This window comes from Sturnus vulgaris, chromosome 12, assembly GCF_052056855.1.
Source record: "Sturnus vulgaris isolate bStuVul1 chromosome 12, bStuVul1.hap1, whole genome shotgun sequence".
NCBI classification, from domain to species: Eukaryota; Metazoa; Chordata; class Aves; order Passeriformes; family Sturnidae; genus Sturnus; species Sturnus vulgaris.
Genome location: NC_142254.1, coordinates 13,563,764 through 13,585,755, shown reverse-complemented (window position 1 = coordinate 13,585,755; position 21,992 = coordinate 13,563,764). Strand labels below are relative to the sequence as shown.

The 21,992-nt window shown below is 42.0% G+C and overlaps 1 protein-coding gene across 7 annotated transcripts in view; it reads right to left on the bottom strand.

Moving 5' to 3' along the window:
• Positions 1 to 21,992, bottom strand: part of NUP93 (nucleoporin 93) — an 84,009-nt gene that overhangs the window by 35,904 nt on the left and 26,113 nt on the right. Inside the window, exon 1 of one of the 7 annotated variants that reach the window (XM_088171919.1) lies at positions 11,997 to 12,174. The exons of 5 other annotated variants lie outside the window; for them this stretch is intronic. The gene's annotated coding sequence lies outside the window, so the exon portion shown is untranslated. Of the gene's footprint in view, positions 1 to 10,882; positions 11,019 to 11,996; positions 12,175 to 21,992 lie in introns of those variants that run through there. One more of the 7 variants, XM_088171918.1, reaches the window with a different exon arrangement.

Genomic DNA, 21,992 nt, shown 5'->3' with positions numbered 1-21,992 from the left:
GTAAACTGCAGTAACACACACAGACAACAATCAGGATACGTTTATCACATTTTAACATGCTTATCTTTATTTTGAATTTTCACTGTTACATCACCAATTAAATAAACCGAGCTGATTTGCATGCCCAGACTTCAACTTAATCATTATTCAGGTCATAAAAAAGAAAAAGCAGCTTTTGTATCCCTCTGAAGTAATTAGCTATTATCAACTCCATTAAGTACTAATATCTTAAAAGTCTGTACACTCACTCCACAACTCTAAACCCAAAAGCTGCTAACAAACCCAGAGAGAGGGAACTCAGTGGACCATGCTTTATGCTTTTATAAAGAGAAAACACAATTGCAGCAGTGTCCAACTGAATTTATCAGGAATCAGGATAATTTAGTGCCTTTTAGTCTCCCCATCCTCCTGTAAAGAATTCTTGGGCTTTTGGAAAAATATACTTATGGTAGGTCTTACAAACTGCCCTACAGCAGTAATACATACAACCACAAGTATCACAGAGATACTTCGCTGTGGGAGGTGAGGAGCAATTGAAATCGCCCCAGTCTGAAGCACTCTGGCAGGACACTGTCACATAGCAGTGCTGCCTGCCTCCTGCTCCACAGCACCAGCATGTGAAATAAAGGGCATTGCACCCTCTCCTTCTGAAATATGTAGAACAAGAATTTGAGGTACACGGGACAGACAGGCTGTGAAATAAGAAGATGACCCGTTTCTGTACACCAGGGACAGAACAAGCCGCCATCCACCAAGAGATGTGCAGTGCAGTTCCCCAGAAACAGCCCTCGAATTACACACGGAACAGAGCGGTCACTGCTACCCAGCCTATTCTTCACTGCACCAGCCGACACGTCCTGCTTTATTTTTAGACAATGCCCACAGAGAAATCACAGTTACAACCTGAAGAAAAGGAAGCTAAATGCAGATCCTTACACATGTCTGGGGACCAACTATTACAGCAGCTGTCACTGAGACAAGGGTTGCTGCAGTCACCTAACTGGGCCAAGACCCAGGCTCGGCTCCGTGCAGGAGAGGGATGGAGACGTGCCTGGTAAGGCTTGTCCCTGCCTGCACAGAAGGACTTTGGGAGGGCAGTGAGTTTTCTGGGTTCTTTTTTGTTTTTTCATTTCCCCACCTACAACCTAAAATGAAGAAAAACTATCTGGAATTAAAACAAGCAATGCTTCTAGATCTTCAAAGCACACACCAATACACGAGCAGAGGAGACAGAGCCATTTCTGATGGCAGAGATCTGATGCTGCAGAGAACAGTGTTAGCTATATTCTAACAACACTGCTAATTTTACAGGCAAAACCAGCCCACTGTTTCCAAGATGCAGACCTAAAGCTATCAGGATGTGATGGAGGGTGTGAGCTTGCAGAAGTCCTGGATGCCTGGCTCCCTGCTTGCTCCTCTCTTGCACTGGACTCCTGAAAACCCCAAGAGATAAAAGTCCTGCCCTTGGTCTTCCCCTCTTTCCTTTCAGGGATGTGTGCCCTAGCAGGTACCTGCCTAGAAATGTACACAGCAATGACGGTAATCAACAGAGTAATTTAAGATGTGCTTGAACTTCCCTTGATGTCAGTAAATCCAGGCTGAGTATCTTAATGAAACCACCCAGCTCCCAGAGAGTTCTACTAGGTCCGTTTAAGGAATCATATTACACCAAATGCCAATTAGAGGATGATAATTGTCTTTTTCAATCTCAAAAACTACTTCTTTAGCAAAATAACATCCTCACACATTCCAAATAACATCTGTAATGCCTCACTAAGGAGAAATACATTTTAAAAAGGTTGCCCTATGTCTTGTGCTAAACATTATGACTCTAACATGACAATTTCTGCTTCAGTTAATTACAGGCTAATTGTTAAACCTCAGAAGAGGGAGTTTCAATAACTGATGCTGGAACTCCTGTTACAGCTCGCGTGAGCTGCTTCGGTTTTGGCCAAATAAGAGCTCCTGGGGGTGTCACTGCAGGCTTCGGTGGCCAGAATTTCATTGCTATATAAAGTGAGGTGTGTCCGGCTGGCTGCTGGATTCCCTGGATTTATCACATTGCCACCTAGTGGTGCACTACACTTTGATCATCAGATTTCACGGACATACATAAATGCACACAAATGCACCTCTGCTGCATGAAAAAGCAGAGCCCCGGAACAAGGATAGGCAGAAAGATGGCAGAGATGCACTTTACATCGGAGAATTTCTGTCCTCAGAAATCCCAGGTCACAACTTTAAGGGTTCACGTGTCTCTGAAGGAGGCTGGGCTGTGAACAGTGCTGGTTGTGCTCACCAGATACATCTGCCCTAAAAGCTTTCCGCAATCCCAGAGGCCAGGTTTGACTTTGCCACGAACGCTGGCACACTGTCACAAGGATACGGAGGTGCAGCGCTCAGCACAAGGGGAGTGCGCGACCCGCAAAGCAGGAGCCGCCCCCCCGGGGGAGATGCTGCTGATTGTAGAGTAACGAGACGTTGCTTCATATTCAGCATCCAAAGAGAAAAGCGGGAGGAGAACAGAGATTATTGTTAGGAGACAAAAGGCTATTTCGCAGAGGCAGATGGCAAAGATAGGAACAGCCAACACGAGCATTGCTATAATCTCAGAGGTGAAAACCACACCTTGCAGCTCTCCATGCACAAGGTCTGCCTGTGCAGAGATTCCAGTATAGCCTGGATTTTGCTTGAAAATTAAAATCTTACTTCCCTGAGGCAGGTTTATGCAAAAAGCTCACAGAGCCTTAATGTCACATCACTCTGCCCTGCTTTAGTGAGTGGCTTTTGATTTTCCTCTCTGTTACTGTCTGACTCCCACACATCCTTCCTGCATCTAGTTTGGAAGGGAAGCAGCATAACTCTTCTCTATCACCAGTCCTCTGCACCACTCACTGCTGAATGTTTCCCACACACCATTTGTACAATATCCGATGCGATGGTGTTTGCAAAACAGGGACACAGGCATAGAAATACACCCACTCTCACACCATCAGGTTCCCGCTTCTCAGTTAGTCCCACTTACACTTACATGTCTACTGACTCTCAGCATCTTTCCTAAGCATATCCCAGATCCTCTTGGATCTCCTACACCTTGCATTTCAGCCTGATCTCAAGAGTCTCCCCTTTTTGCTGAAATCCAGCCTCACTCAACAGCAGTTTGTAGAATTGGCCCCACAGTAGAAGGGCAGTACAGGACCCCTGGCAGCCTGTGCTTGCTCCACTATTACTTCTCATCTCAGACAATCACTGACTTGACTCAGGCTGGTTTGACAGCAACCAGCACCTGCCTTGCGCCAGCCTGAATTCCAGCAAGAGAGTGTTCCAGTAGTTCATTATCAGTACAAAAGGGCACATGTGCATCCACCGATGGTCTCTTTTTGACAGGAGACTGAAAGTCTCTTCCATTTACTGCAGTAAATGAGGTTAGTAAACTCTCCTGGCTGAGAGGTCTCTTAATTACTTTCATCAGCCAGGCCATACTTTTAATACTTGATCTTGGTATTCAAGCTGTCAAGAGAAGGCGAATGTTGCCAAATAGTATATTGAGGCTTTGGATGTTGACAGCAATGGGTACTTTTTCACTGGCACAGAAAGAAAGAAGAAAATGAAATGAACAATCTGGGACCATTTCAAGTCAATTGCTCTTTGATTAAAATATTTCCAAGTGCTGGATTTCCAGTAGATCCAGTAAATCCAGCAGGGACAGTTAACAAAAATCACTCTTTGGCAACTCCAGGTGAAGCACCTGAATTTATTACTTCTACTAGCAATTCTAAGAAACAGTTTGCTAAATACAATCCTATTGAAAACATGGACATATCTGAGCCTACTCCTGAGGTGGTATACCCTGGCACAACCCTCCTGGCCATGTTCTCTCTGGAAACAGAAAACAAAGCAAAACTACCTGGCACTTTTAAAAGCTAAATTATTGTTTGTGCTGACACAACATCCATGCTTGCTGGCTGGCTTTAAATAGATAGGCCAAAGGGTGAAGAGCCATGGCCAACTATTGTATTCCTGATGATGGGGACAGAGCAGTGTGGGAAGAGCAGTATTTCAGTCTATTCACTCTTCCTTTGTATGTGTGATACCACTATGTCTTGGAAGCTTCCATAGGTCTCCCATGATTTGTTTTTCAGAAAGCATCAGGTCTTTTGGGCTAAAGCCATGCAGATAAGCAGCTTCACTACATACCCTGGCTTCTGCAATACTGTGCCCTTCAAAGTAGCAAGGCAGATGCCCAAAGATCAGCTACTAAGCAAAATGAGCCAAGAGCATTTGTGAAATTGGCTTCCTCCTTGGAGAGCTTCAGATGGCAGAACTGCTACGGGGCCAAAACAGACTGAGGGCAGAGAGGAAGACAACCCAAGGAAGAGTAATTCACCAGTCAGTATCACTTCAAAGCTGCATGAGAAGCAAGGAACACATTATTGTACACAAATAGGTCCACTGGAAAGGACGGTCTGACGAGTTTTATCCCATAGCTGTACAGATTGTTCAGTTTAAGGATTCAGCAATATAAAATTTCCCTAGCCCAAGACAGCTGCAGTTGTCAAACTACAACATACATTTCTCAACTTCCTTACCATAATGTTTAGAGTGGGAAATCCTGCAGCATTTTTAATTCCCTGTTGACTGAACAGAAGTTGAGAAAAATCAGAAGGCTTTGGAACTTGATAAGACCTAAGAGTCAGTAGATCAGAGACTTTCAAAGCAGCAGCTGTGTTGAAGCCGAAAAGGGAAAAGCACATAGCAATAGCTAGAACACAAAACTCTGCTAATACAGCCAAACACTGGGCTTGGGGAAGAACTGCTTCTCTGCTACCTGGCTTCACAGGGGTTGAATCACATCCCCCCATGTGTACATGCTTGTAGCCAATACTTATGCTCAGCTGGTCTGAGAGTCAAGCTAGGAGAGTTCTTCCCCACCCTGCAATCCAATAGCATTTGAATGGCAGCAAGTCATTAAAATATACAAAGCCTGGCTTCATCTCTGCCTCCTTGCATGACTAGTAGCAATTTTAAAGATTACTTCAGGGTTTTTTAAGTGGCTTCCTGCTCCAGCAAAATCCAATTTTGCAGAGCCGCAATACTGTCTTCCTTTCGTGATGGAGAAGCAGCACCCTGGGCCTCACCCCAGCAGCAGCAGGAGTTGATGCATGCCAGGCTGGAGCCCACGCACAGTGCAGAACAAGAGGGGCACCTCCACTTGCCCACAAGGCTGTCTCTGAGGCTGTGTGCACCATGGAGGATGCACAGCAGCACCCAGAGACAAGCACTGGGGCAGGAAGGGTCTCCCCTGAGTCGCCATCGGCACACATTGATGCAGTGCCCAGGTTCAAACACAGTCTTTAATCTGTGTTACAGAGTGAGCCTTAAGCCAATATTTACAAAGAGCTCTCTGCCGCAGGTTAGTGCCCACAATGCAAAGTACTCTTTTCTGCATTATTTTACTAGTTTAGACTGTTTGATCTGTGAAACTCATGTAGTTTCCACAGTAATCTTAAGATGGTATCCAGGAACATTGGATTTTGCTGTGTTGGATAAATATCATTATTCCTTCTAGCCGTGACAGGAGAAACTCAAACTGCTGAAAGAAGCATTCCTTGGGAAAATCACGGATCAGCTCTAACATAAGCAGGGGCAGATGGTGCACGCTCTTTGACTCTTGCTGGGCCTGTTTGAATCTGGCAAGTGAAGACTGGAAATGTGTTCCTCAGACATACAGGCTTAAAGAGAAGAAATACAAACACCTCCTAGTGCTCACTTCAGCCAGGGCACCTTCCATTAAGCATGGAAGGCTTGTATCAGACCATCAGCTCATATCAAACCATCCCCAGCACTGAGAGGCAACATCACATCCCACACCCAACCGCAGTGCTCCACAACACATCTGCAGCATGTGGCCAGCAAGGAGAGCGCAGGTATCTGCAGTGAAGAGAAGCAACTTTTACCATGAAACATACAGGGACCATAGTTTTATCATATTGGAAATGTCTAGAAAGATACCACTGCTCAGATTTCCTGCAGGAATATTGTGCCAGGCACTCAGCAGCACCAAAATCGAACTCTCTGCTATGTGGCACTGCTTGTTCCATGTATAAACGGAGATCATCACTGCTGGCAAGAAAAATGACTCTGCTTAATTTTAGTTTCTTCTAATCCAATGCAGGATGCTCAGTGAGTTCATGCACTATGTGATTTCAGTATTTAATTTAAAACTGTACTTATACGTGGCTTAACTCATAACATGAAAATTCATTGCAGTGTTCCTGTGTATTTTAGATTTTACAAAATATGTCAGAGACAGTTCCAAGATTTAACAAATCCAAGTGCAATTAAAACAAGTGAAGTAGGACACTTAAAAAATACCGCAATGTATCAACCATCACAATATATATAATTTATATAATTTAAAGTATGTAATTTATATGACTTACACAGCATACCTAATTATTAAAATATTAGTAACTATCCATACTATTTGTTCTGTCTTTCCCCTCTATCACAGTAAAACTAACATAACTTCAATTACACAAGTCAGTTTCTCAGACTCTAAAAATCGTTGTCATGTCATGTTGGGCTGCAGAGCACATGGGAATGCTGTTTAGTAGGTTTTTTCCAAAGTCACAACGACTTTAATGGCATAAGAATAAGAAAATGCATTTTTTAATCCAAAATTTTGTAGCAAAGTTGGTTAGAATGAGGTTCTCTTTCACATACAATCACCAGCCTCGACTGCACGTATCATTTTTGACAGCAATTGTTAATGCAACACAAAAGTAGTGTAAATAACAGTGCTAGTTTCTCTACTGATCCTGTCGGTTCTTTCTCCCCAGGCATATACTCATTTTCCTTCTCTCTATGACATAACTGGGAATAGTTCAACAAGAATCCCAAGTCCTATCAAGGTATAAAGCACCAAAGAGATCTGTGCAATAACAAAATAGGAAGTCTACAATAGCCCTAACCTGCTGAGAAGTCATACAGAGAACAGGAGCAGCAACAATGTAAAAAAAATATTCTAGAACTAGAAAGATATTACCATCTTTACGTTCCTAAATATTTTTATCAGGAATATAAACATCTCTGTTTTATTAATTGAACAAACATAATGGAAAACTAGAAAGAAGGCAGACAGACTCTTGCCAGCCAGCTGTGGGAGTAAGAGACATTACTCAAGAAGGAGCTTGTTCAACTGGCTAACACTGGTACATTACACTGAAAACACCTCAGATGGTGTTTCTGTTTGTCTTAACCAAGACAAAGAAATCAAAATGTCACAAAGGCAATTAAACACAATGCTACCTCGCTTGGAATTACAACTTCTCGAGTGAGGGAATCTCTCCACTCAGATCAGGCCAGCAGGACCAGCAGCAGGACTCACGGGAAGTCCATCTCCTGTGGCACTGGCATTTCACCATCAGGAATGGCATCAGCACAGAGTGAACAGACCACACGGTCTGAAACCTGAGCTCATTCATCATATTTCCAAATATATGGCTACCTGTTTTCCTTGACATTTGTGAATGCAGAGGGATGACCTTAGTGTGGGGCTTTGCTCAGTGCCATGATGAGTGGCTACAGCCTCTCCCCTGTGCTATACAAGTCCCCGCATTATGATCGTGATTAAAAATTACGAGCCTACAAAAATCACAAACGCATCAAGAGATCCATAATCAAAACAAAATTCAAGGCTTTGCCTCTTTCCTGGAATTTTAAGTAAATTAAATTATAAGATAATTCCAGTGGGCTTGAGATCCACAATGCAATACCATAGTAAAAATATTTATAGCATGCAAACAAAGTTAATTTCTGATTATCCACTAGAATAAGCTGTTATACCCGCCTCTCCAGTATCATGTTTTTTAAGGGAATACTGTGAAAAAGCCTATAGATTTAAATGATTTAATACCTTCATTGCACAGTCATAACTAAGGCTGTAATGTAATACCTCTTGCTGGAAACATGCTCACATCAGGCAGGACGCCCTCAAATCAAGCCATCGATACCAATTTCACTGATGACGCCATTTTCTTATTTCTTTCGCTGCCATTTTAGCATCGTGGTTATTCCACATTTCCTCAAGAAGTAGCTGTGCATTCTCCCTGCTCTAAGAGGAAACCATGCTCGAATAACACAGTGACAAATGAAACCTGTATGTTGAATTTCTGCCCGTGTCACGTCCCTGCATGGCAGGGGCAGGGATGAAGCACAGTTGCCATTGCAGACCACACCTCAATTCCCTGTACAGCGAGCTGGAGAGGAGTCTCTCAGAAGGTACAAGCTGAGAAACCAGCCACTGGAAATCTATGGGCACCACAGGAAAAATTGATACAACTGAGGAAAGAGGAGTGTCCAGCCCTGTTACAGGCGGTATCACTCTGAACCCCACAGAAAACACTGGCTTGTAAGGGAGTAGTTTCAAAAGAGAAGCAAAAGGCATAAAGGAGGTACACAGACAAGCATGCAGTGGCTGCTGCTGGACTAATTGTACATTAGCATTAACATATAGGCAACCAGAAAAACCCACTTAACGTAGCAGCAGAAAATTCATTTCTCAGGATCACATCCAAAAGGCAAACAGTCATCCCAGTCAATCAATAAAGTATTCCTTATCCCGAAATGACATTTCTGATGGATTACCAACAAGGGGGGCAAATTATTTAACAAACCTGCTACTCATTAACACCCACCCTCCTCTAATTCACTTCTAAAAATTTTATTGCAGCCCTTTAGTCTCCCCCACCCCTTGTTAAGTGCTTTATCTTTCTGCTTGTCTGACTGGGAACATGTAACCTTCGTGTTTGTAATAAACAGGGACACTCTCAGGATTTTTTGAAAGCCAACACATGACTGGTATTTCCACACTTCTTCCTTCACGATTTCAGATGAGTAGAAACAGTTAAATGCCTCCAAGTTAGTCTGAAACTGCAGGCAAAAAAACAGTAATGAAAAAAAATTGGTTCTCTTTACCTCTTCTGGGCTCAAGTAGTGAGTCTGGCAGCACTGAGTCTGACACTGTCCCTGTTCTCAGGCTGACTCAAGCGGAAAGATTTCGGCTGCCGTGCCCCCATCCCACAGCTGAAAACCTGCATACTGCCTTCCTGAACGTTCCTTAGGAGCAGGAATTATGTTTCTGCTTCGTGAAAAGAAAAGCCAAGCAGCATCTTCCAGTCTCCATCTGCATTTCAGACAGAAAGCGATGCAGGCAGCGAACGCTCATTGCCTCGCAGGGACAACGCCTGGTTCAGACATCAAAATCCTGTCAGCACTGGAAATGCGACAACCAAGTTACACCGGGATGCAAATCCTAAACCAGCATAGGTGGCCTTCCCCAGTGCTGTACCTCCACAAAGGGGGATTCCTATAACATTTCTACTGCAGTTTGAAGTCTCTCAGAAAAACCCATACAGGTAAAGGAAACCTTTCCCAAGTTAAATTTACTTTATTTCGCTGATAGTGGCTAACATGACAAAGAGACAAGATTACATTCACTGTAGTGTGAAGAATGTAGGCTTTTTTTTTTTTTTAATACACACTGGAATGTCGAGAAAATGTGCAAATTTGAAGTTCAGCCTCTTAAATAACACGAGATGATTTGGCAAAATCATCCACCTGAGTTAAAAAAATAAGCCCAAGTTAGCTACCCCATTCTTCCTCAGTATTTGTAAATAAATCATAGCTACTTTGTTCACCTAACAGCTATTTTCAACATGACACCTTATCCCCTAGAATAAATATAAATATTTTACTGACAATGAAAGCAAGCAATTTGGAATTCATACATGTCACGATATCTTTAAATCCTCATTTTAACATGCCACCGTCTTTAAAAATGTTTTTTCTTTACTACACTGCTGATACATTTCACAAAGTTAATTATTTAAATTACATATGAATTATTAATTGCAGATCATTAAACTAAGAAACCGAAGTCTGGAATACGCCTGTTATATTTCTACAACTTATATTTAAAAATGTTAGACATTAAAGGGCTCAGAGAGAAAAGCATACGTCCAAATTCTCCGCTGCAATGAACATGTTACAATAAACACTTTATCCTTTTTCAGCTTATTTCTCCTATTGTGTAATAAACCTAAGGTTTAAACTTTCCAGACTTGGGGCATGAGGCCGGTGTGCTGAGGATACACCACAGACAATAGGTTTCCATTTTTCTCCTCTGGCTGTACTCCACCCTGGCTAAGGAACTGTCTAGCAGTGCATGCCTTTATTTGCACCTTGCATTAACAAGGCACACAAGCTTTTGGACTTTAATGTAAATTAAATGTCAAGTCCAGATGCTGCCAACAGATATCACAGAAACCCCTGCTATAAGAGACCTACAGCTAATTATTCATTACAGTGTCTCAGGCATTTTTTCATACATTAATTTATGGAGCGTTGTTGAAGTCTGTCTCCCACCCACTTCAAACAAAGGAAAATAATTTGCCACACTGTACTAACTGCAAGAATAACTGAGCCGTATCCCATACAGGGTCAGTGGGGATGGGATGGTTTCCTCCATGTTTTTACACAGGCAAACCACACATTTCATTGTCCTTTATGTGATTTTTTGCTGAGCTGCTTTGGTGGAAAGACCCTCCCTTTGCACAGGTAATCTGGTTGGAGAGAGGAAACTTTTTGGCCATGCTATGCTACTGTTCCGTATCTTCCCTCTGATCGCTTCTCATTTGACAAAAGGAAGAGTGCAGAACATGGCACGCAGACACCTTAATATTTGGGGAGGGAGCCCCAAAGGAGGCAAGTCCCTCTACTGCAAGAGCCCAGGTGCCATCCCAGCACAGAATGTTTTATTAAACTGCTTCCTTTCATATACAAAAATAGAACTGAAAGGAAAGGAGAAAAATCAACCTACCCTGTACTTTTGTCCCCATACCAAAGGCAGGCAGAGCTCCCAGTTTCATGCAGCCTCTAAGTCCCCAGATCTGAGAGTATTAAATGAGCTGCCACCCACCCAGCTAGTCACGGCCACCACATTTATATAAATGTTAATTCCCTGACTGCTTCCCTTTACTTTGACTTTACCGGATTAACCCTTTTCATAATGTATCCTATTCACTTGAAAGAGAGGTGGGACCTAGGCTGCAAACTCCAGTTGACTAAGCAAATATACTTCAACACCTCATTTAAGAAATTAACAAAAAAAAAGCAAATCTCCAAGTACCTTAATTTGCTTTGAAAGAGTTGAAATATTTTCTTCTTTTTGTCCTACATTTGAAACACTACTTCAAAATAAAATTAAAGAAAGTTTAACATGTCTTCTAAATAAATCATAAGTGCATATGTAAGAACAGGGGAAACAGAGTGGACCAACATCTCTGCACCACAATGAAAAAGAGGAGAAAAAAAATCATAATCAAGTAGCATCTTTTTTTTTTGTTTAAATTACTTCCATAGACTTTTCATAGCCTAGGGAAGAGAAAACAGGAATAAAGGCATTCAGAAAGTTATGCTACTGCATTTCTGCTTAAATAAAAAGCAAAGTCAGCAATGTCAAGAGGGTCTTTAAAAAGGCAACACAAATGAAACCCAAAGCAGACGCTGGACTGCCCCACCCAACAGCTGCTGTAGCGAAGAACATTGGAAGGTAAAGGCACAGACCTTCCCGTTTCTTTTCTGTGAGCAAAGGATCTTTTCTCCAAAACTACCCACCTGTTCTCTTTATTTATTCACCTACAAATTAAAACAATCTGCAGCAACAGTACAAAGAAAAACCGCCATAAAAGACACCTGAGGGAAAACTCTCTCTTATCAAAGCAAGCTTTTTACCTCATTTTACATATTTTAAAAGACAGACATTCCTACCTGTAGATCTCAGTGCTGAGGAGTTACAGACCTGTTAATGCTGGCTGTAACTGCCACACTTCAGCTGCCTGGTATTTAAGCTTACACAGCTGTAGCTATCTCTATTAACGTTCAAGTTTTCTCATCTTAAAAAGAAAAAAAAAAAATATATATATAAATCAAACCTGCAAGTCCTGAAATGGCTGAGACAGTCAAGAGTCCAGCAAGACAATGAGAAAGCAGCTGCTTTCCACGGCTGAACACCACTGCCTGTAAAGCATCTATATATTTTTTCCAGTGATGCTTTATTCAAATTCTAGGGAAAGCATCAGTCTGAAACCAGTAACTGATGGGAGTAACAGTTTATAGGTTACAGAAGGATATTTTATTGTTAACGGACTGTACCATGTAGGAATTAGGAGGGGTGAGGCAGCAGGCAGGCAAGACGAGAGAGATGCTACTATTTTTTTTCCCCGAGCCACTGCAATTACTCTGATGTGAATTTTTGATGACTTCCGACATATTGCATGGTTAATAATCGTTTCAGCTGTCATGTTTGGTTAATGTGGAAAATGCATTTGCTGCATTGTGATGCAGCACTCCAGCCACAGATTGTAACACCAGTTGTGAAGCTATTCCCTTAACTGAGCTGCATGAATTTGCACATACCATGAGGCTGAAATAAATGGTAGTTTGATTTTTATACAGCAACTGAAGGCTTCTGCCATTTTAGACCTGCAGAGCTGTTGGTACAACTTGTATAGGCAGATAATTTTACTGCATATTAATTGGTGTCGATGCTCTTTAAAGAGGAGCTTTGATTCTCCATTGTTTTGCTGTGTTTGGTTATTTAGCAGTTAAAAGACTGAGATACTATTTATGTTAAACATCGCTCTTTTTTTGTAGCTTTACATAGGTTATTTAATTGTAATCATATATACATCAATGAAACTGTCAGCACTACAGAAATGCAGCCTTGTTATTCATACAGGCTCAACCTACTTCTCCCTCCATATGATACTTTAAGAATGTGTGTATATATAACCTTGTCTTACAAATGATTGCACAAGAGGCGTGAAAATACAATGATTGCATGTAAAGGGTGAAAATATGCTGCTTACAATCAAATAAAGAGAATTTTATTTGCAAAGTACCACTTCTTCACCTACACTTTAAACATCAAACGGAAAAGTATAAGGTTACATAAATACTTGCTCATGCCTTTCACTGTCACCAATAGAAAAACAATGCTGCAAGCAATCATGCAATTACAAGAAGAGATGTAAAACGGCAGAGATGAAACCATGCTAAGAGCCAGTCACCCGATGATTAAAGTCAGGCCAGTGTATTCCAGCAGTCAGGTGATGGTGCCATCATTACAGTGCAGAAAGCCACGGAAAAATCGAGAAACAGACCACCCCCATCTTCAAGAAAAAAAATTAGAAGCACCAAAGGAATAAAGGATGCACTTGCTAATATGCCAAATGTATAACCATGAAGAAGCATTTCACAGAACGTGTGTGTAGCACTATCGGGAAGTTACTGTCACAGGTCCCAAGTGCACATTTAACCCACAGTACTAACCCAGCTCTAGTCTGCAAACTGCTGGTGACACTCCCAATTTCAAAGATCATTCTTTTTTAATTCCAGAACAACAGTCCTGCTGCCACATTACTTCATTTCATAATTCAGTAATTCTGCTCGCAAATGCACATCTTGGATTTGCAAACACACACGGGCAAAAAAATCCAGACTTGGGATGTCTACGTTTAATGAAGAACAAAAAGCTATCAGGAGAGGGTTTTACTGGGCATGAACACTGATAAACCTGCAGAACCACCAATTCATTATCTCCACTTCTGTTTAAATTAAAACAACAGTGCAACTTGTATGTTGGACGTGAAATATCAGAAAATATGGTGCAGGACATTTTATATAGAAAAACCAGGAGTCTCTGAATTAATTAACATGGTACTCTCTGGTTTGGGAACAATTGCCAACAGGGTTATGTCTGCAGAAGGTGCTCTGTGACTCAGGCTCACCTACCCCAAAGGCATCACTGCACCTTGCACAATTCAGTTTCACAGGTAGCAGAGTGATCTCTTACAGTGTGTTTTGGCTTCTAAAGTAGCAACTTTATCCTAAAGGTGATTTTCCTCAAAACACCAAAAGGAGCAATCCCTCCCTTCTTGTGACCAAATGAACACCGAATATCTGAATCCTCCTACTAGGCATTTCACGAGTGGAGAGGACAGGTCTGAATCTAACATTCTTAGTGGAAAACTGCACTTAGTCACAGGAAAATTATTGATCACAACCAGCTACACCCCATAGTGCAGGCAAAGTCTCTTTAGGGAGAGGAAGGTTATTACATTTGCAGGGATAATTTAGCTCTGGCATTCCTCCTTCATTTCTGAGCGTCCATGTCTGGCACCATCCCTGCTGCTGAGCTTGCCTCAGTAACTTGCCACTCACCTCACACACACTGCTCTGGTTTTGATGGTTTCTCTCCCTACTTACCTCTAATTTGCATAACTCACTAGTGGTGCAGAGACAGAAGCACTGAGGATAACCAGAACTTTTGCTTCCTAGCCAAACTTTGAAACAGGTAAAGGTACCTGGAGAGACAGTCGACTCTTGAGGACAGACAGCACCCTCCCAGGGATTTCAGGAGCACAATCATCCATCTGGAGCTGGCTAGCCAACTTTAAAGATGCTGCTTTTATCAAGAGACATTCTCTGTTATTTTCTGACCATGTAATTCTACTGCAGAAGCTCCTTGCAACTGCAGATCTATGCATTACAATCAGCACAATTATATATCTGTACTTTCTTTTACATACTGCATTGCCAGGGAAAGCCTTCCCGGTACAGCTCAGCACAGCAGTCTCCCATTACCTATGGATTTCTTAAAGCAACAGCTTTGAGGGATATGAACAGAAACTACCCACCCCAAATGGCTGTAAGTGTAAACAACTGTGAGTGCTAACCCAGCTAAGATGTCGGAACTGCTATCTGTTTCACTGGCAATCAATTTAGTGGAGCGTTCAGTCAGCTCACACATCAATCACTTCTGCACTCTGATGTGACTGTGGGAGGAGAAGAAGGAAAACTACTGTTCAGGGCTGCTGGGCCCCAGCTAAGGAAAACCACAAAAGTCTTCCTTCTGAGTAAAAAGCATTGTATCTCTAAGAGAATGACAATACAGAAGCCATTAGAGTAAGAATATCCTTCTCTGGGTCAGCATCATTCCCTCACTCTATCTCTGGGTGTCCACAATGACCTCCTGCCTTGTCAGGTAAAGTTTCATCTCTGGAGTAAAGGAGATTGCATCTTTTGAATTTTGTAGTTTGAGGAAGCAATCACCCTTACCTTAAAAAAAAAAAACCAACACCAACAAACCGTAAAACATGGTAGCCTGCAATCAATTCTATCATCTCCTTTTCTTACAGTCTGGCACTGGACAGGGATAAGGTGGAGAACCGGACCAGCATCTCTGGATCTGCTCCTGTATTAGCTCTGTTTTGAAGCTCCACAGTTTCAGTGTCTGCCATTGATGGTGAGCATTAGCCAGCAAAATTGAGAGACATTGCTGGCAGTGAGTTGTAACAGTGATAGGTAGCTCCTTCCCAAAATTTCTTCTCTGCTTAATCCAGCACTGTAGCAGTAGCAGCAAATACTGCACTGTCATACTGGCTCTGGAGAAAGCTTTAAAGCAATAGCTGGTCCTCTCTGCAAGGCCAGCAGGGTGATTATCCAGCATTAATGACAGACGAGGTCTCTTCCTCTGCCTTCAGCTCTGCACACTCATCCTACCCCTTCAGAGGGATGCAGAAAGAACAGTCAGAGAGCTCAGGAGTACAAGCAGGTTGTGGTGAAGAGGAAGAAAACCCAGCACTTCAACATCAATACAGTTCTACTCACACACAAGCAGAGCAAAAAGTCGGGTTGACTGTATTGTGATGCTACTGGCCTGTCTAGCAGGGAATTTGGGCTTTATTGCAACGGGCTAACTTACATGGACTAAGACAAATGAGCAAACCAAAGTCAAAACAACAACTAGAACTGGGAAGTGACCAGCTCCAGTAAGATCCAGTATCATCATCACAGACAGCCATCCTCCTTCAGGGGAAAAACCACAGATGCACTCATACTGGGAGTTACTGGCTTGTTACAGAGCTCAAAGGACACCTGAGTTTCAACACAGCTTTGGAACTAAATTTGTACCAAACAAGAGGCAGGTTGTAAAGGCAGAGACCAGGAAACACCCCTGAGAGAACTGATTGAGGATCAGCTCTTTGTGTGACCAGGCAGATACAGGGGGAATTGAAACACAAACCCTGTAAAATCAGAAGAGTGCTGGTCCCAAGCAGGGGAGAGGTGGAGGGATCCCAGCCAAGCAGAGAGGATTAGCACCAACACTGGCAGTGCTGTTACTGCCATCCACACCCCAATTAGTGGTATCGTTTGTCCGGATGAATGAAGAACTTGCACTCAATTCGGCAATTTGACAGGGTGTCACTGAACTACCTCACGTCCATATTTATCCAAGAGGCAAGTGCAGGAACCAGTTTTAATTAGAGCCTGTGTGACAAAGAACCGAGGGTATTACCCATGCTCTCACCATCAAGTGATAATTGAGATGTAATCGTTTAAACAAAGTGCAACAAGTGTCCATTTACCCAAAGCCATTGTTAAATATCCACTAGGAGATTATTTTCAAAATTATAATGTGCCATGAATATGCAAACCACTTTCCATCTTTAGCATTGAAAAGAATAATCACCTTTAAAAAAACCCACACCACCAAAAACCACAACTGAAAGCCAAACAGCTATTTTGCAGCAGAATTTGAGGAGTGTTTTAAACATGCCAATGCTAATTTAAAAGGAGGGGGGGAGAGAAGTGATGGCTCTGCTTTGGGGCCATTAAACTCTGTCTGGAAAGCCCTCTTTTGTACAGCATTAGCCTGCTGTAAGTCTGTAATTATGAGGAGAATGTGTTAATTTTTAATTCAGATTGCTAACCCCTTTTTTATGTCCAAACCCTTCATGTCAATCCCTCTTGCAGATGACTGTAAGCACTGACATGACCAAATTCAACCCTCGGTGGTAAAAGCACGCTCTCCCTGGGAGGTTTGGCACAGTGAGTTGGAAAGCAGCTCAACCTCACAGTGAAATAGTTCTTTTATAAAACTGTCACCTCTGCATCGTGGCAAGCAAATCCTCTCGACCCACAGCCTATTAAACCAGAACCATATGGACACTGATATTCATACCTTCATTTCAGCATTCTTCTGTCTGGCTACTGAAATTCTAACACAGCTTCACATGCAGCTGAATTCCCACGTCCCTCACATTCCCAAACACAGGGAAGCACAGGATGAGGAAGTTAACCTAACACTGCCTAGAGGCCCTCACCAAGTTAATGGCTGTCAAACACTAAGCCCATCTTTCATCTCTTCTGACTCCTACTGATGCCAGCAATCCACAGAGTAACCTGACTTAAGAGCATGCTTTGACACAGTCCAGCAATGAATTATTAACTCCAGAGGAAGCCACAAAGCATCAGCTAGGAGCAAGCATGAGCCTTTTATGATGATTAACCAGAATGCAATTATAAATGCTCCTGCTTCTCACAAAATGTCTCCAAATTCCCCATCACATAAAGTCCACAAGACACCACACAGAAATGCACATCCACATGTATGAAAGCAGAAACAATTCTGTGCTTTTACCTTTGTTTCTTCAGGGTTATATTATCAGCTGTAAGTGGTCTGAGAGAAGAAAGCTCTACCTTGCCACCTGCATTACAGCAATTATAGATGGACTTGGAATACTAACAGAAGAGTCATATATGCAGAACCAAGTCCATATTTTTGATTTCCACAGCAATTCAATCCATCTTGGACTGGATAAAATGCATTCACAGAAACTTGCCTGCAGATTCAGAACCATCCTTAGCACAAGCTGTTTGCAGCCCAGGGCCTGACTGGGCACACAGAAGCAGCTGTGGCTCCCAGCCTGCTCACCAATAGTAGGCAGATGAAGATAGATGCATTCACCCCTTGTGATGATGAGTGATACCCAAAAGAGCAGCCCAGCCTCTTTCTGAAGGGCATAGCCCACCCTGCCAGTTGGATATAAGGTATGGGCTTCTAGCAGCATCCCAACATTCAGGAAGAACAACTTGCTCAATTCTCCGCCAAAGGAAACCAGATAGCTCCCCATATTAAACCACAAGGTGCCAAGAGGCAACAAACACCAGTGATGGACCTAAAAAGACCTGCTGAATCCCAAAATGCACAAGGATGTTTGCTTGGAATGGGGTGCCATGCCGTTCTGAAATTAGTGAAAAGTCAAGGTGAAGACGGCATTTTAGGTTTTTCTTAGATGAGAAGCTAAATTTGTGTTTTTCCTTTAATTACAGCTGCAAGCTCTGAAGAAAGTGGCATTAGAACTGCTGGCCAGCATGGGAAATGAACACCCACAAGCACACTGGTTAAAGAGAACAACAGCAGTGCATGGCTGCTTTGTCAAACCATCCTCATATGTAGTAATTATGTCAAGATGGACACGACTGGTACCATCACCAGTCTCTTATTAAAAACTTTTCAGACCTTCTCTCACGCAGCTACACATCACTGACTCCTTCCCTCCTTCTCTCTGCAACTTCCCTTCTTCCTTCTGCATGACTGGTTAACCTCAAGCTGTCCCTTACCTGGCAGCCTAACCCTGTCTGTCCCAACACAACATATTCTTACCTTATCTGTCCCTTGCACAACCACATGTCCCTTCCTCCTCACAGCACAGCCAGCAAACTCCAACTGACTCTTGACCAGCTAACCCACTCTTTTATAACATTCATCCTCACTGGGCAGGCAAGGCTATCTCCACTTCTCAGCAATTGGTACAGCTGTAATTCAGTGAGGAAAATTGCCTTCAGCACTATCCTTACAAACTATCTTCCCACATTTGTATTTCTCATTGTGAAAGTACAACTGAAATCAGTATTGGCATCTCAGCAGGCTTAATTAGAAGTCAGGTCTACTCTATTCAGGTCTTTATACTGTGCTCATTACATTGATATCCAAGTGCCTTCCAGTCCTGCATTAAGTGACATGACTAACATCTGTCAATGCTGTTTGTTCTCCTCCATTTCCTGGAGGAGTGGAAACACAGTGTTCAAGCAGATCACAGAACACCCAGCAACTGGGAAGGGAGATTCCTTCAGTCCTGGCTTACACACAGCATGGCCATGTCTGCTTGGTTAATGGTTTTATATCATAGTCATCAGCAGAATGATTAAGCAGCTATACATATTAAAAGCACCAAGTCTCCTCCCAGCAGCATTTCCATGCAGGATTGACATGATTGGCAGACAAACAAAAGTCTGTCCTTTATGGACCAAATTAAGTCATTTGGAGTTTTAGCATTTCATTTCTCTGCCTGAATCTCCTTGCCTTGTCATCTTACATTAGATAATACTGAGGATACAGCTTCCAGCAGAGGAAATAAAAGCATCCATCTGTTGAATTTGACTGAAAGGGACAACAAAGGTATGAACAGCTCATCCTGCCCTTAAATCCCTTAAAAAACACACATCTTAAAGCTACAGAGGTTTCACCTGGATATCAAAACTAGAAGACTGAAGTCAGTAATTATTACTTTTGTACTCATGTGCCTTTCACCTTTCCTAATGATAATCTATTTGTCTTTATCGTTCTGATTCTGAAAAGTCACCATTATGTCACCATTTCTGCTGAGTTATAACTCAGTAATTCTTTGCAAAAACATTGTGAGGACACAGCTAGAGAATGGGAAGAGCTAGAAGGAAAATAACTGGGAGGGATCGAATCTTGGGCTCAATGAAGATGATGGATTGGCAATGCTACATGTCTCAAGGTCAGCTAGCTGGAGTTAGGCAGATGCTTCTAGTAAAAGCAAATGCCTAGAGAAAGGCCAAACTCAAGAACATAAACTTGGTAGGGATTGGGAAACAATGGTCTGCAGGGGATGAGACTCACCACCACCTTCTCCTCATTTGTCCATCCAAACCTTCAAAACTGAAGGTAACAGAAGCCCACTGAAACTGAGTCACCAGCTGTTAGATTAGAAGAAAAGCAAGGATTCATTCCAGGCGTGTGAGGGGAATGCACAGAGCTTTCATTTAATGCAATGTGCATAGCCATACAAAATGGGGATTAGTCTTTCACAAAAAAAGAACAACCTTTTCAAGTGTATAGATAAAGAGGCTCTCAGGAATGGACAGAGGCTGACTCAGAAAACTATTAAAAGGACAAAGTGACTTTCAAATAGAGGTCACTAGTTCAAACATGAACTAGATTAGTAGTGGCCAAGACTAAAGCATCTAAAGACTGATCAGTGGTGTAAACAAAAATGTGTTGTTAATCCTCCTTGAGCTCCTGCTACACAGGAGCCCATATTGCAAGATCCATGCAGAAAGCAATGCAGAATCTACTTTCTGTCCAGCCCCAGAGGAACAGTCAGGTCTTAGGTGGGTACCCAGACACCAAGTGCCTGTCCCTAGTCAGTGCAGACAGATACACTGCTCCATTTGCTTAAAATGGCCAAGTTATTCCTCCTGGTTATGATACTATATCATAGTGTGCTCATGTTTGTTGTTGGATTGATATTATCAGATATTGCACTGAACAACACCCACTTAGCACCTATAAACAAGCATTAAGATCACATTGCAGGTTTCCGGTATTATTTTGTCAAAGCATTTTTCCTGTGAAAATACTTTGCTGATTCACCAAGGTCATACAACAACTTATATATTCATGAAAAACAGACCACCAAATGTCATTTATCCTTCCCCCAACACGGCTCAGAAGAGGCTACAGTTATCCCTAGAGGTCTTGCAGCACTGCAGACTCAGATGTATATTATAAGAAGCCTTACTGCAGAACATCCTTCTAGAGGACATCCAAAGAGGGCAGACAGGATTCCAAAACATACATTTCAGTAATGAAAAGCAGTAAACACACAATGTTTACCACTCAGGAGGTACATCCAGTAATGCAGCTTTAACTTTGGTCATTAAGCACAGCTTGGGTGTTTCCCATCTACCTTCACAGGGAATCACAGCTCTAATAGCACACCATGCTGTAAAACACAGACATCCAGTGAAGCATTATCCTTCTCACTATTACTGGGCACTATAATACAGGCTGCAGATGTAGGGGTTGTGTCAAACCACTCTTCATCTACTATTAAGCAAACACTCCCTTATGGACTTGCAGTTTAAGTAGCACAGTCATCATTACATACATCACTGCATACTTTTATATAAAAATATCTGTTGCTACTCAATTATGATATATCATATTATTCATGTACTAATACTGAACTAGGATCTTGCAAATAACATTAATTCCTGTCTATTGGAAGCAAGGACATGCTGGAGGCAAAGATATAGAAGACTTGATTTCCTTTTTAAAGAAAACTTTTACTAATGTTTGTTCCAAACAAGATCCTGGAGCTGCAGAAGTTTAATACCACCCAAAATGCATTTTCCCTAGAGTCTGCCATTATTAGCAAGGGCCTTTCTTGCAAGTCAAATCTTTCAAGAGATTTTCTTAGCTATTTAATTTGGGAGACTTGGGTCTTCGGCATTTAAGGAATGCAATCAAATCCTGCCCCTTCCAGGCCTTCTGGGGCACCTATTAATTCACCCTCCTGTAGAGAGGGAGTTTATCATCTCTTCCTATTGCTAGTATCAAAAAAAAGTAGAACAGAGCAACTTAAATTGGCATTGCAATGATTTAAAGTCTATAAATAGTTGTTGCCATAGTGTTAATTAAATTGCTATATGGTAATGTCCTTTCTTTTCCACCTTTAAAAGCTGAACTCTAAGTAAGTCAGGTAAGCTGGGACCATGCCATGTAAGAGTCCATGGAAAGTGAGTACAAATGCTTAGACATTGTATTGTACTCCACACAAAGATGAACTGAAAATCTGAAGTAGCTTATTATGTTCTCTCTTTCCCACTTGGTATGAAAGAGTTTCCAAACTGCTTCATCATCTGTCACCTAAACTCAAAATTTTGAAAAGAATCACCATAAAATTTCACAGGCCAACCACAGTAATTGAACGGATATGAACTGCATAGGGTGAAAAAGAAAAACCTGAAAGTATTTTTCCATCATCTTTGTA